The sequence below is a fragment of the Podarcis gaigeae genome (genome assembly GCF_964106915.1).
Source record: "Podarcis gaigeae genome assembly, chromosome: 4".
Classification (NCBI taxonomy): Eukaryota; Metazoa; Chordata; class Lepidosauria; order Squamata; family Lacertidae; genus Podarcis; species Podarcis gaigeae.
The window spans coordinates 40,015,666-40,031,709 of NC_139677.1; the positions used below are offsets into that span (position 1 = coordinate 40,015,666).

General features: G+C 41.0%; 1 protein-coding gene across 4 annotated transcripts in view; it reads right to left on the reverse strand.

Annotated features, from left to right (window-relative positions):
- Window positions 1-16,044, reverse strand: part of MID1 (midline 1) — a 268,171-nt gene that overhangs the window by 101,523 nt on the left and 150,604 nt on the right. Inside the window, exon 1 of one of the 4 annotated variants that reach the window (XM_083734367.1) lies at window positions 6,306-6,613. The exons of 2 other annotated variants lie outside the window; for them this stretch is intronic. The gene's annotated coding sequence lies outside the window, so the exon portion shown is untranslated. Of the gene's footprint in view, window positions 1-6,305; window positions 6,614-16,044 lie in introns of those variants that run through there. One more of the 4 variants, XM_083734371.1, reaches the window with a different exon arrangement.

Sequence of the window (16,044 nt, forward strand, 5' to 3'; positions counted from 1 at the left end):
GCATATTTGCTCCATCAACTATGTCAAAACCCTGCAAATTTTAAATATTGCCTTTTAATAGTCTTATATCCGGACTTTCATCATAGGACCTGATCTCCACCATCTTTGTTTTCTTCCACTGAACCCCACTGAAACTCGGTGTAACACACTAACAAATAAGGATTCAGCTGTCAACAGGAAAGATACCACTCAGGTTTGTTCCCCAGTTATGATGAAATCAAGTTTGAAAAGAGCCACAGCAGGAAACAAAAATGCCTCCCTTTTTTGTGCAGGCAGGCCAGAAGATAGATTGCAAAATAACAAAAGCCCACAGACTGCCCAATAATAGTAATACATGAGAATAGCAAAAATAAATTGTCCACAGATGGATAGTCCATATTGCACTGTGCCTAGAAGTCATCTCCTCACATTTTCAGTGTAATATTGTAAGATGTTCTAAGAAAGAAGTCAAGTATAGTTTAAAAAGAGAGCTTAAAGCTTGTTTTTCAGCAGCACTACAAACCTCTCTCTACAACTGAACTGCCAGGTGAGCAAATCAAGCACTGAGTAAAGCCCCTCAAAACTCATCGCTCCCACTGTGGTCTCAATCTAGAGCCACCCACAGCATAGCTGTCAACTTTCCCCTTTTTTAAAGGGAAATCCTATTCGTAATAAAGGAATTTCCCTTAAAAAAATGAGAAACGTTGACAGCTATGACCCACAGCAACTTTTTAAAACAGCAAGGGACTGGATCATGGATTTTCCAATGTTGCTTCTACCGGGACCCTTGCTCTCCATCACAAAGCACTGGCTCTATACTGTACTGACTAATACTGATGCTTTAAAAATTTGACGATTTTGATGCTTTAAAATGAGTATGCCAACAGTGTTTAAACATATAAGCTATGTTCTTTGGGCACTGATTTTTATTTTTTATTTCCAGGCACCTTCCAATGATTTGCTTGTGGCTCGCTTCTATAAACCATTGTTTAAACTCTGTCCTTCTCAAATGTAACAACAAACTAGTTAATTTGAACTGTAGGTGCTTCCATCTTCTTTCCTGTATGCACCCAAGGCTTGGCCAGGCTCATTCAGGTTGTACTAAAAGATGGTTTAGTGTTAAATCCAAATTGGGCCATAGGGTTAAATGGGAATTAATAGTGCCTTGAGTAAGTATATGTATGAGGCAGCACTTCGAATGGTAAATAGTTTTTAACCAACACATTAATTTGTATTTTGATTATAATCTCTGGAATGATGATTTAACCTGAATCCAAAAATCCACGCCTTGCATTTATAGCATCCTACTGTCACAAAAGCTTTCTGCTGGCAGAACAACTAAAGGTCTGTTGGGGATCATCTGGAGCCATACAACTAAATAATTTAAAAGCATATAAAATGTGTATATTTAGTCAGGACGCAAGAAGATATATGCACCAACCCATTTTGCACCAATCCATTTTGCAATATAATTATGGAATTAAAACTATACAAACCAACCATATTATTGAGCATTTCTGTGTATGACTAATACAGAAAGTGGCATTCCCTTTCATTCCTTCCCATGGCTTTGCCTTAAAAGGATTTGGAGGAAGCAATTCAATTTCAAGTCTGACCTCTACAGGCAGGTAATAGGAATAGGTACTTTATTTTCACAAGTTTAAGAAAGCATGCACAGTACAGAAATGCTTGTGGATTTGCAGAAAGCTGTTCTTCCAACCTAACCCTCCCTGCCTATGCCATTATCATGACCTCTCAGATTGATTTCAGTGCAATACTTAAAGCCTCCACAAATGTTAACCCATTTAATTTTATGAAAGGGTCAATTTTTTAAAAAAAATCAAGTCCCATATTTCTTTCTGCTTTCCTTTTGCACCAAAGCAAACCCTTTGTTGTTACAGAAACATATTTTGCTTTTAAATTGGTAACATAAATGTGAATTTTCCTCCCAGAACGCATGTTTTTAAATAGCCTGATTGTTACCACCTTTTTGTAATCATAACCAACTATTCTAACAAACTATCCTTTGTTGAGTGATTGAGTCTCCCCTCTTCCCACAAACCTACAGCACATGTTGCCATAGTTACTCTGCATGTCTATTTACCACACAAGTGATCAAAGAAAGCAGACAACACACACATACACAAAAACCTTTCCCAGACTTCCTACTGGGTAATGTCCAGCCACTAATTAACTGATACACAGCCTATGGACTCCATCTACATTTTCTTCCCTTATTATCCATCAAATACAACAGCAACATTCTCAGACACGAAGTACATTTTTCTTTCAGTCAGAGAAGCAGTACAAAAGGATGGGGAAACTCTCACTAAAAGCTGAGGTCAACCCTTTAAAGGAGATTTTCTTCTTCTTCTAGCAATAATTAAGCTACGGAATAGAAACAGTTCAGTAGGGAAACAGGAGGATATTAAAAGAATATACACAAAAGGGGGCAGACAATTGTAGGGGTGTGTGTAGTTAGGTTGTGTTCTTAGGCACACCTGTCTGTAAGGCCCAGTACACTTCATACGAACTAAGTTAAGCTAAGCTAAGTGCTAAATTTTAGATGAATTTCTTCCACCTCCCCTCTCTGTTCAGTTCTCAGAATATTCTAGTCCTAAATACATCCACTTGCTAACAACCTAATTTTCTTCTATCTACTTGGAATCAGAGTGCTGGCTGGCTTCTTCCCACTTTCTGTCAAAGTCCATCGCAAAATACTGCTGAAATGCATCTCCAGTGCTGAAGGAGTTTGTAGAAGGTGGTGGGGATTTGTGAAAGCAAGCAACTCCCAACTTGCAATGAAATACTGTACCTAGTGTATAAGGTAAAGAGTAAGGGAGTCTTTAGAAGATCCCACACTGCCCTCTCCAGTTTTCAACTAAACCACTCCTGCTAGCATCCTTACTAAGCCTTGCGAATTCTTAACCCAAAGTTTGTGCTTTTAAATCTGTAACCTGCTTTTCCTCAAAAATGACATGGAAGATAAATATTAAAACAGAATATAATCCTGAAAAAGGCACAGAGTTAACTGAGCATGCTATATGTGCTGCTTCAACTGCAGAAAACATCCTCCTGCCATTTCCTTGCATGACAAAAAGCAGGTTAGAGGTTAGATGACCGTGCGGAAGCCTGACACATCTTCAAAGGAGCAAAAGTAGTTTTTCAAATGCCACATAGGTAGTTGCGTTTTCCATCACTGCCCACAGAGATATCATTCCTCCTATGTTTACAATTATTCCTGTAATAAATGTTGGTTCTTGCAACCTTTCATAGCAGAGCATACTCATAACACATCAATCAATATTTTTAATATATTTAATGACTTGTGGCTTGCTTTTCCAATAATGTCCCAGGCAGTTGTTTAATCAAGGCTATATAGTTAGTTCTCTATAGAACCTCCTGGCTTGCTTCTGCTTTAGTGAAGGCTGAATCTTATCAGTATGGCTGGCAGCATATTACATTTCTGTAGCTAATTCTTGCTCTTCCAGACAGCACCCAGACACAGATCTATGCCTTTCTGTCATTCTTGAGAATTTATATTTTGCATTGGTCAAGATCATTTATCAGGGCAATATAGGGCCTCCATTTCATAGTAAGACACATCACTGTGCCTGAAAGTTAATAAATCCAAACTGTAGCATCATTGTTATGAGAAACTGGCTGGAAGATAACAGATAGCCTGTTTTTGTCCAAGTGTCATTTTATTTATTATACTTTTAATTTAAATTCAGAATTAGTTTTCAGTTTGCTCACATCTCTGGCTTTTGGTCACGTTCATCTCATTGTATTCAACTCTGTTTTTGAATCCCTGTTAGTTCTTCAGCTCTGCAAACCTCCAATAAACATTAGAAAAAATGTCAGTCTCTGTCTGGATCTGCATGAACTGTTCCATCTGCTGAAGAATGCTAGCTGATTGGTTTGATGGAATTTTGTTCAGTTCATGAAGATAAACAGATATTTCACTAAAGGCTACTAAAAGAAGAAATAGGGCACACCAATGTGACCATCACAGTTCACTTCTAAGGCTGGTACACACCAAAGTTCAGTTAACCATACTTTGATACCACCACAGTCTTACTTCTGAGTAAACATGCTTAGGACTGCGTTGCACACATTTACGCAGAAGTAATTCTTGTTCTGAATGAGATCCCTGTACTCAGGACTCCCAACATAGGATTGCAACAAGTCCCACAGAACATTGGGGTGTGTGTGTTTACTTCCAAGTACAGAGCAAGTAAAAACGTAAGTCTCAGGAGCCCTCTCTTGACAGCCTTAATAAGGAACTAATTTAAGTGGAGTATCCGCACTGCTGATTCAGAACAGGGTCTGTTTCCTATACTGCAATCTTAAGATACAGGAGCACGCTGTGGTGCTGCAAAAATATATAACCAGAATCCCTAATACATGCAACTAACTCCTGCTCAGACATGTGCACTGCAAATACACATCAAGATTCTCACGGCGCATGCCAGAAGTGCGAATTACACAATCAGATGAAACACTTCATATCCCTTTGCCATTCTGAGACCACTCTTGGGTCTTGTAATGCGAGATACGGCTCTAAGTGACAGGCATAGAAGGAACAGGTGCATCCGTGACTAGGATGTTAATGAAGGAGGACATAAGGAGGGTCGTAAGTGTCTCTTTTTGCACAATTGACAAATACGAGCAATGTCAAGTGTACACAGGAAAGATACAATAGCTGTTCAGAATAGCTAAATTATCACCAGGCCAAAACAAACAAAAAACCAACCCTAAGCAAGGGAGTTAAGTGTATATTGAGGTGGACAAGTCTAATGAGGCAAAAAACATCTCGCTTGTTTCCTTTTGTGCTCATCAATACCACTTATGTGCATTTTTCATTACCACCATCAACCATTTCTTTTTAAACATCTTCCTTTCCTTATTACATTTTTGTTTGCCTCCCTCTCTCTCAAAGCCATACTTTGCACATTTGTCATTTGCTTTTTAAAGGTCGCCTGGAACTTCATTTTAACCAGAAGTACCTTAACTCAACATTTAGTAGAACGGAGTCCTGACTACTTTCGAAAGAGTACATATGAAATCTTTTAAACAGTATCTTTAAGCTTCTTTCTTGAAAACTTCTCTTAGCCAAGCTCCCTCTGGTGGTTATAATGAATCCCAGGATGCTCCAGGCACTGTGTGGAAAATGATCTGATTGAGCACAAGTAAATAAATTGCTTTCCTACAAGGCGAGCCAGCTCCACAAGTAGGCATCTCAGGGAAGCAATATTCCCAGAGTTTCCCTCTCATTCTTGTTTGTGAAATTACTCTGATCACCATTAACATACTCCTCCAATCTTGTTTTCTGAAAATGGAAATAATATGAGGAGTTTTATTGTCCATACAGGTGCAAACTGTCTCTATTCTTTACTCTTCGTGATTAGAGTTAAGCAGATTCACAGTGCAATCCTAACAGTGTCGAAGCAACTCCTGCTGAATGTAATGGGACTTACTCCCAGGTAAGTAGGATTGCAGCCTCTGTCTTTCTCTCCGCCCACCCTCCACCTGCAACCCGCAAACAAAAAATACCTTCCAGGTATTGGCATCATCCCAGTCAGTTGTTAATTAAATATGTAATTATCAAAAAGGAATCTTTAAAGAACAGGGTCCCCCCCCCCCCGATGAAAACTAAGAAACAACAAAAATCTGCCATGGCGCATATATATATATATATATATATATATAATCAACCATTTATCTGTCAGTACTGAAAACTTCACAAATTACAACAGACTCTTTTGTTAGCCCTTACATGTGCTAAACTGGTATGTGAATAGATAGAATTTCCCTTCGTTTAATAAATAAAACAATTACAAGAGCTTAACGAGCAAAAGGTGTTGAGATATTAAAATAATGACGTTAGGGTAGAAATGCTATATACGCTCAGCATTTGATGGCATGCTTGCAGGAGCCCAGCAACTTATACTACTGTGGATTGTCACGAACAAAAGGTAGAAGCGCAATAGATGCGATGCCACCCATTTAAAGCTGAGCAAACGGGAGCTGACAAGGCAAATCCCGGAGAAGGGATCCTTTGCAATCACCCCCCCCCCTTTTTCCAAAACCGATCGCCCTGGCAATGACGTCACCAACTACCAGCTTTTTTGTGGGGTGGGGGGATGTTGAATCCAGAAGGCAAAACTTGCAAAATCAGCTTCCAACTCAAAATGACACACAGCTTTGCAGAATCAAGTAATTAAATGCGAAGGATCAGCACCACCCAGTTCCCCTAACTAACCTCTCTAGGTTTCCCCCTTCGCTTCCTGCCTCCAGAGCAGCTTTTGCCGCGTGTGTCTTACCTGCCTCATGTTTAGAATCCCATTATCCATCCAGCCAGAAACAGGAGAGTTTCAGGAGGAAACGAAATCCCATGCGCAGTTCCCAACAAGCCGGCAACTTTCCGCCTCCCTGCTCCTTCCGTATGTCCCCCGCTCGAGAGAGAGCGCGCTCGTCAAGACAATGTCAAGTTTTTCCACCTTGTTGTGCCCTCTCCCTGCTAGCCTATTGCAAGTCAGGAGAAGCGAGCCAACTGTCCGCCGAGCTCCTATTTCAAATCACAGCTCAGATATGTCGTAGTTGGCTGAATTAGGCCATGAAATAGCCTCACCAATCAGGAGAAGGGGGAGGGAGGAATCACACATAAAGGGCTGCCTACACGAGGATTAGGAAAGCTTTCAAGGATTTAAGAGGCTGAAAAGCAGCTGGAAACAGTGTCTCAGGCTACAAAGGGGGAAGTCAATTTGTGGTATGAGAGATTATTTTCATTCTTATCTAACTTCTCCGTGTCCACTCTTAACCTGAAAGGCTCCTGGGATACGCCAATGAAATATTTGATTAAAAAATGAAATGTTAAGCTGAAACTCAAGTGACAATCTCTCTCCTACATAACTGTGGCTAGGAAAGGCGGAATTGCTTAACAAGTTCGAACAATGTTAATAAGAATGTGCATTGCATTTGCATAGCTACACCCTTCCCCGATAGCGAAGCAGAGTGCTACACAAAAGAACGGGCACGTTTTACGACTGTAAAGTTTTCACCAGCAGATGATATACTTTCTCATATCCAGGATTCATACTAAATGGCAATAGCCTTGAGTAGCATTTTTAAAAGGTGTTTTAAAAAGAAAGGAACGAAAGTAATGCCCATAATTTATCCCCACATCTGTAGCAATAGATTCACACATTAAACAATCTAGAGAAAATTACTAGGGGATTTTATGCCCTTCTTGAAATGGGGTCTGTCTGCTCATTTTGTTTAGTCTCTCTGACCCCTGCTTTGAAGCTGAGTCTAGTATATGGCCTTTGGGTTGTTTACACTGTTCTTTTTTTAAAAAAAGAAGAAGAGTGCACATAAATGTACACATTTAAACAAAAGTACTAAAACCCTCATCTCCCTTTTTACACTTCTCAGCTTTTAAGATCAGCTAAGAAATAGGCTGTTACGGTTCCACTCTAAATGGAAATCTGTCTTTTGATCTCTAGGTACAATCAAGCAAAACCGAAGTCTGAATAAAGGCTCATAATCATGGATTTGCTACAGCAATGACTGTACTTATCTAGCTGAGTAGTAAATCACTACCCAGAAAATGCCTCACAAGTCAGAAATCTCTTGCAGCTGAACAAAAATGTGTTAGAAGTATACTATCAACACTGAAATACCAGAGCCCAATAAATCTATTCCCTTTCTCTCTCTCTTCTTCAAGGTGCCTAAGCATGCAAAAATATGGAGAAACCCAGACAATTTATTAGTATTCCTATATATTATCCAGATTTCTGGGTGGGTGAGAAGATATTATGAAACTTTCCTGTTTACTAAGGTTTTGACATATGACACACAAGCTTACCACTCACAGCACAATATTTGACTCTGATAACATGGACATAACATGGATTTCCAGAGATGTATGGTCAGGTTTGATATCCTGCAATAAAAGCCACTGTAAGAGCAGTAAGAACATAAAAAGAAGCCTCCAGGATCAGGCCAGAAGTTCACCTAATCCAGCATTCTGTTCCTACAGTTGCAAACAAGATGACTACAGGAATCCCAGAAACTGAACTTGAGCACAACTCTCCCACTTGTGTTCCCTCATCGACTGGTACCCAGAGGCGTAAAGGCAAAGGGACCTCTGACCATTAGGTCCAGTCATAGACGACTCTGGGGTTGTGGTGCTCATCTCGCTTTACTGGCCAAGGGAGCCGGCGTACAGCTTCTGGGTCATGTGGCCAGCATGACTAAGCTGCTTCTGGTGAACCAGAGCTGCGCACGGAAACGCCATTTACCTTCCCGCTGGTGCGGTACCTATTTATCTACTTGCACTAAGTGCTTTCAAACTGCTAGGTTGGCAGGAGCAGGGACGAACGACGGGAGCTTACCCTGTCGCGGGGATTCAAACTGCCCGACCTTCTGATCAGCAAGCCCTAGGCTCTGTGGTTTAACCCACAGCGCCACCCGTGTCCCACCCAGAGGCATACTAAGACCTAAATGGCCTCAGATCTGTTTATCTGAAGGAGTGTCTCCACCATCGTTCAGAATGGACACTGAGGTCTAGTTCCAAAGGGCTATTGTCAGTTCCCTCCCTGCAAGAATTGTGAATGCCCAAGTTCAAGAAATAGCAATCATATCATGCTGATTTACAAGATGAACGGGGCAAATCAAGAGTCCCTGGCCTTGTCAGGAGCTACTGACTCTTTCAGCACATTTCCACCAGAGATTCCTGCCCCAGCTTTAAGAGTCTGAAGTGAGCACAGGGGTGGCTTTCTGAGGACTAATCATTTGAACAGGCTCTTAGTGAAAAGGGGCAGGCAGGGAGGGGCAGCAGCCCCCCAATCAATAAAATTCAATAGATACATAGCAAACTGAGGTTCTACTCCCCCCTAACAAAAGGCCTGCCTCCCCTAACAAAAATCCTGGCTACACCCATGTGTGTTTACCAGTCTTATTACTCTTCCTGCCACAAACTTATAATGCTGCCTTTCAAGGAACAGGGAGACTAGGAGCTGATGGAGTCAAAAGAGAATCTCTACATTAAACAGATACTCTTATTCCAAGAACACATAATCTGTAGCACCTTCCAACCTGAGAACGACTTGAAGAAAGCCGTTCTTCCTCTTTTTTCCCCCTCTTAGGAAAAATGGACTTCCTTTCATGCAGTCAGAACAGAAATAAAATTCTCTAGAGAAAACTAGAGCCTTTGAGATGACATGTGTATCCTATTTTCTTCATGGTTCCTCTGCCTTTACTTTCCCCTCCTTCTTGCCTTTTCACTGTGCTGTATCCATTAAGGTTCACTGAACTTTGGAAAGCTGCAAGCTATTGCATGTCATGCAGGGTAAAACTGCTGAGGCAGCTATTTTTATGTGGCCAACCAAGTCTCAGCACTTTGATGCGACAGTATTTAGATGTAGGTGGCATACTTGAAAGCATACATTTAACCATTATAATTACTCTGTTTATCCTTGGTCGCAGAAGGAAACATATCTATAATATACTTGCATGTGCCTAATCATCAGTATTAGTCACCACTATTTTTCCATGTTAAAATTACCATTCACTGTTGTCAATAATGGAGTAGTTCTAAGAGGTTGGGGGTAAAAGATGTGGGTTTGCGTCAGCAGTTGTTCAACAGTAAAACACCTGGTGTCAGTGAAGTTAACTTTCTATTCAAATAAACCAAAACAGCACAAGGTTAGTAATCACTGCAACTCTCCCCAGTAGGCCTTTCCTCAGTGAGGCAGTTGTGAGGACTGAAGGTCCCCGTCTTCACACTGCTCTCCCCTGGGGTCCTCATTCAGCAGCCTAAGGCTTCTCTTTGTTCTGCCCTCTTCATTTCTCTGCATGTTCTGGGAGAGCAAGGTTGGGGAGCTAGTCACAGCAGGTGGGAGAGACTCCCTTCTTCCACAGCCTGCCTCATCTCGGTCTCCTGCTACCCCCTCCTCTCCTGTCTCCGAGTCTGGACTGCCCTCTGCCACAGCTCTTCCTGCTCACTAAACCCTGTTACCTCTTTACAGTTTCCTATAATAATAATAATAATAATAATAATAATAATAATAATAATAATAATAATAATTTATTATTTGTACCCCGCCCATCTGGCTGGGTTTCCCCAGCCACTCTGGGCGGCTTCCAACAGAGATGAAAAATTCCTACCACTTCTCTGCATCCAGCCAGTCCCGGACAGCTGGAGGGGATTATAAAATTAGATGAGAATGTGGCAGATCCACTGCCTGCTGCGGCTGCCACTACTCAGTGATTACATAATTATACAGGTATTTCTGTCTTTCCTGCCTGGTGCTTATGCATTACTCAGGGTGGCCTTACGGCAATTTAAATGTGGCAATGTTGTAAAATAAAAAACATTAGAAATGTCTGACAAAGGTGGGCACCGCCGATAAAACATTACTTTTACAACAGCTGCTTAGCACACAAAAGTTTGCCAGGATGTCTTTGCCACCTGGCAAAAGGCAGCCAGAGAGGGAGCATCCATGCTTTATGGAACAAGGTGTTCCAAAGTATTGGTGCAGCGAGTGTTTCTGACATTGTTTCAGTTCCCTCACACAGGATTTTCTTTCTTTTACCCAGCAGATTGTCTGTATCCTTCCTCTGCCTTCTTTTTCTATTGAGACTGCCAACTAAAGGATCAATCATGGAAAATTCACAGAATCATATTGGATGGGTGACATTTTATTGTCCTTCTCCAAAACTTAAGCTTTCACAGTGCCCTCTTATGGTCAAATTCATGTCTGACAATTCTTAGAAGAGGGATTTGTTATTTTTTTCTTCGCAGCTCAGAATTTAAGTTTACTTTCACAAGGGGGACTTAATTACAGAATGATGGAGGATAAATATACCTCTGTGGTGGCTTCACTGGAAATAATTGTGTAAATTCTCCTTTAGAATTGGAAGAAATTTTGCTATTTATTTATTTATTCCTCCATTCACTATATTCAGCTAGCCAGTGCACAAAGCAATACAACGTTAATTAAAAATACAATATAAAGCAATGCAAAATTAATTGAAATAAACTGAAACACAATTTAAAACTGAGAGGGCCAGGCTGTGAAGCGTACATTGTTTAAATGGCCTAGGATAATAGAAAAGTCTTCAGCTGGTTGTTTGTATTTAACGAAACTTATATACCACTTGGTTGTAACAAAACCTCTAAGTGGAGATGATTTCCTAGTATACAAAGTACTACATGTGGTTTGATATGTGCTTTGTGTGCAGGCTTTAGTGACAAGAGCACCTCTGTACTCAACAAGCAGAGCTGTCCCTTCATTAAAATGAATGAGGATGCCCTTGTGCATAAGGGGCATTGTGCACAGCAGATTTTGCCTGCCAAGGAGCTGCTGGATCTGGGCCTTATCAAACAGGACCTTGAATTCAGTAGATTGCAGCAGGGGCTTAACTTATGATTTATCAAGGTTTTGTTGAATTGCTTTCCAAAATAACACGGTTGTTGTCATAGGGCTAGGGAAATGGAGATGAGAATTTCCAATTCTCAGGGCAGCCACTAAAGCAAAAAGCACAACCGCCATAAATTAGCACTTAAGGATCAGAGGAGAATCTTGCCTCCCCCTCCTGAGCTATACCAGATGTATAACGACTGGAGCTCAGGATGTGAGAGTGGGGAGTGAGAATTTTTTTCACCTGACTTACATTTGTTCCATCTCATATTTTTAAAAGAAAGTGTGCATTTTAAAAGCATTTAAAAGGTGGGGAGGAAGGAGGGGAAACAGAAATATTTCCACTGACCATTCTATTTACCGGTACATCTAGTGACTTTAAAAAACAAAAAAAACTTGCCATTTGCATTTCTACCATTGAAACCAGACTGAATGAAATACATTATAAACTGACTTTATTCTCTTCATCTGTGATTTTGGAAATAGCACCCTGAAGAAAAGGATATTCTTGCTGCAGTCCTATATCTACTTACCCACTGAATGCGCTCATTTGACTTCCGAGTAGATATGCACAAGACTGCACTCTCATTTCTCAAGCAGCAATAACATGAGCAGAATATGTAAGTTGTTTCAAAAGAGAAGATAATTAATATTTGAACTATAATTTCAAAGCATGATGAGAGCATGGATTTTGTAAGGAGATTAAAATAAAACTTGGACAAATGTAACCCATAAAGTAACAGAATGTTCCTAAATGGGTTAGGGGAAGTTAAATGACACTCACTGCTTCCAATGCCCTGCTGGCTCTCTTCAGCTAGGGTGGGAGTTGGGAACAGGTTCTTAACTTAAGCAAAATCGGTTGTTCCTAAAATAGGGAGCCTATGGAATCTTGCTAAATTAAAATTCAAGCTCCCTGTTCAGTATTGGCATACACCTGTCTCAAGAGAGAATGCAGTGTGCCTCTGGGAGTAAAGTCAAACTGCTGTGTTAGCAGCATGGAAGTGACCTTTCTGGGGTGCAAGCCTGGGCAGTGTTTTATGGAAGTTCTGGGCTGCCCTGATGACAACCGTCCTTTCAAAGTCGCTGACATGGTCCAAAGGAAATCAGAGCAATATGTCTGGCACCAGTTGGACTTCAGGAATTGCTGGAAGGAGCCACCCAACCATCTTAGGGAATTCACTCTGGATCTGTGTAGGGTTTACTCCTTAGCCTTCCCCCCACTCCACTCCCAAAGATATCCCACAAGGCAGCAGAGGTTTGGGATCAGAGTTTCCCTTCTCTTAGATGGGCCACCTTTCCAGGTTGATGAGCCCCATCTGCCTCACACTTCCCTCTACAGCAGCCTTTCTCAACCTGTGTCCCCCCAGATGTTGTTGAACTACAACTCCCATCACCCCTAGCGAGCAAGACCAGAGTGCAGAGATGATGGGAGTTGTAGTCCAACAACATCTGGGGACACATAGGTTGAGAACCGCTGCTCTACAGCATGTACAGAAACTGCCTTCTTGACCACCTGACCCACTATTGGTCTTATCCACGCAATCTGCCAGAGCCTGCCTTTGCATGCAGGGTAAGTCCCAAATTCACTAAGGGTTTGAGATCCATCAGATACCCATCTGGTTTAGCCAGCCAGTCAAAGCTGTTCCTGGGGTGTGGTCACTGTCACATGCTGACAGATTCTAGGAGCCACATGTGAGGGCTGAGTGCAGGGTGGACACCAAAGGTGGACAAACTACCCTAGAAGGAGCATGATGTGTTCTTCACCAGAGGTACTACCTCTGTCCTAACATCCCAAGGTTGCAAATACATAAGAGCACCAGAAATATAGCACTTGAGCTCATTCACACTTGAACCAATGGTTTCTTGGAATGACAACGTAAGAATACAGCCCTGAAATCATGTCTGAAAATACATGAAGTATGGTTGAATGTGTGGGAGTGATCCTAGGATGATCAATATTAATTTACACAATGCTATTCCAATTTGTTTGAAAAGTTCTTTCCCTACTTACATTAATGCATCTATTTTGTTTAAAAATAAATCTGTGCTAGTACCAGCAAAAAAAATATTTTTGGCATTTTTATTAAAAGGTTTTTAACACATGGAAGTGTTGGCTACATTTCCTTTCATTGCCTGTGTTTCTCTGGACAGATATCCAATCCTTTAGATTCCAGAGTCTGGTTAAAATTCATGTGGATTAAATTAGGCACAGGAAGTTTCTGATATTATATTCCCACAGCGTAATGAAATGGAGTGCATTAAATTTAAGCAAACCAATAAAAACATACACAACATGATAGAGTTCAAACCATATTGCCTAATCTCATGGTTTCTAAAGGGTGAGAAAAGCCATTTCATGTCACCCTAGGTCTTTGCTAATAGATGCGTAGGTATTAAGCAAATGTAAAGAATAAAAAACAGACCATTCTTAAAATAATTAGAATAAACAGAAATGGAAAAAGAAGGGGGCATAGAAAATACACTGGAAATATTACTATTCCTCAAGGAATCTGAAATGGTCATGAGGGTCTCTTTTGCTTTCCCCTTCACCTGAAGTCCTAACATGTACAGTCCTATCAAACAAATAAAGAGGTTTTCATAGCAAGATTTAATAGTAAGAACATGTTCACAAATAGGCTTCCTCATCTGACAGAATAACAACAAAATCAAGAAATGCCATTGCATCCCGCTACAACTTCAAGCAATCCTGGAAAAGGAGGAAGTGTAGTATTTTTGTTTTATTGTGTTCTCAGGCTAATAAACTGGCAGTGCCTTTTGCAACAAAAACATTCAACATCCTGCTCTGCTTTATTTGTTTTGAAATACTAGGAAATAGTGGTACAGACAATCCCGGCTATAGGTGCAACTTCCAAACTGTGGGGAAATGGCTTTGTTCCAGGCAGTTTACTCTTTTCTTGAGCCCTTCATCCATCTAGACATCCCATAGTTTGGTCACCCATTGTGGCAGTTGGATCTGTGTCCCAGCAGTGGCGTAGCGTGGGGGGTGCAGGGGGGGGCCGGCCACACCGGGCGCAACATCTGGGGGTTAGGGTTAGGGGGCGCAAATCCACAGGTTAGGGGGCGTAAATTACTTGCCTTGCCCCGGGTGCTGACAACCCACACTACGCCACTGTAGCACAGTGGACAAGTAAGACACATGATAGAAGGGACATGTAAACTTTGGACAGTATGGTAGTCATCCAGTCATCTATTTTTTCTCATCTACTTGGTCAAACCACCAACATCAAACTCACATTCTCTATTATGTAAAAGCAATTCTTGTTTTTATGCCCAGCTTTGGGGAACGCCGGGGGTGGGGAGGCAGGGAGAAGAAATTCAACACCAGCAGCAATATAGATTTTGATTTCACAACCACATAATATTGCAAATCAACCTATTTTAATAACCTGAGGATGAAGTATTTATATCACATCATCATCATCATTCTTATCATCATCATCATAACCTAAGTAACTTGCTCAGAATTTTACCATCTCTGTTCTTTTTTCCTTTTACAGCTGCTCTTCCCACACTGCTTAATAAACTTTCTGTTCCCAAGAATAGACATCTTTTGCAAGCCTGATCTTGCATTCCTTGTATCAACAAAACTCTTTATTGACTGACCTCTGTGTGCATTATGAAGGCACTCTCAAGACGTGGCATACACAATCTTGTGTGCCTTTCCATGAATGTGTAAACATGCACATTTAAACAATCTGCCTTTCCGCCCCCCTTCACAGGACTTATCAACAGATCCAGTGAATGGGACAGTTACTACAATGCAAGTAGTACATGATCATCCCTAATGCACAAGGATAAGAAATAGCACCGTAACAATGCAAAGCATTATAATCTTCCAGTGTAAATAGAGTGCAAATTATGTCACCTGTACAGTATACTACCCAACATTATTATAAGCAGGACACCACAGAGCAAAAAAGAGGTGGTTGGTAATGGGGAGGAGGAAGCAGGTCTTAGAAAAGTAACTTGTCATACTGCAACAACATAAAATTAAGCAATTATAGCCATACCTGGACACATGGCTCATTGATTTCAATAGGCATCCACCTTCATATAAATGCCTTGGGCTTAGCTGCTGAGAAGATTGCTAGGATATTTCTCCACTACATTTACAAATGAAGGTAGGTCAGGAGGAAGAAAGAGGCCAAAACGCTACCGCAGGTGCACAAGGGTTTATGGCACAGCCAGTAAAAATTTCAAGTAGAGATAAATGATGTTTGGAGATCCAAGCCAGAATCAGTTGCTATGCTTTAGAGTTTAGGATTTGATGGAGCTTGTTGCTGTTAACTACTTTCAAAATGTGGGCTTGGGGGTGCAGAGATCACAGGCAACTGAGGGTGAACGTGCAAGAGGGGAACCTAGCATTTTCAAGAAGACTTTATTCATTGTGTAGACAACGAAATAAGCCCAGTGGTTTTTGGTGGATTTGGGGATAGAATCCAGGATGCAGAATGCATCTTTTGCCTTCCATTTCCTTATTTCAATCTAGGAACATAAACACCTTAAATGGAGTCAGAGCATCAGTTCATCTAGCCGGGCATTGCCCAGACGGTGTTTGTACATACAGCTAAGCCAAAGCATGGCTTGGTAAATGAACATGGAATTTCCTGGAGAG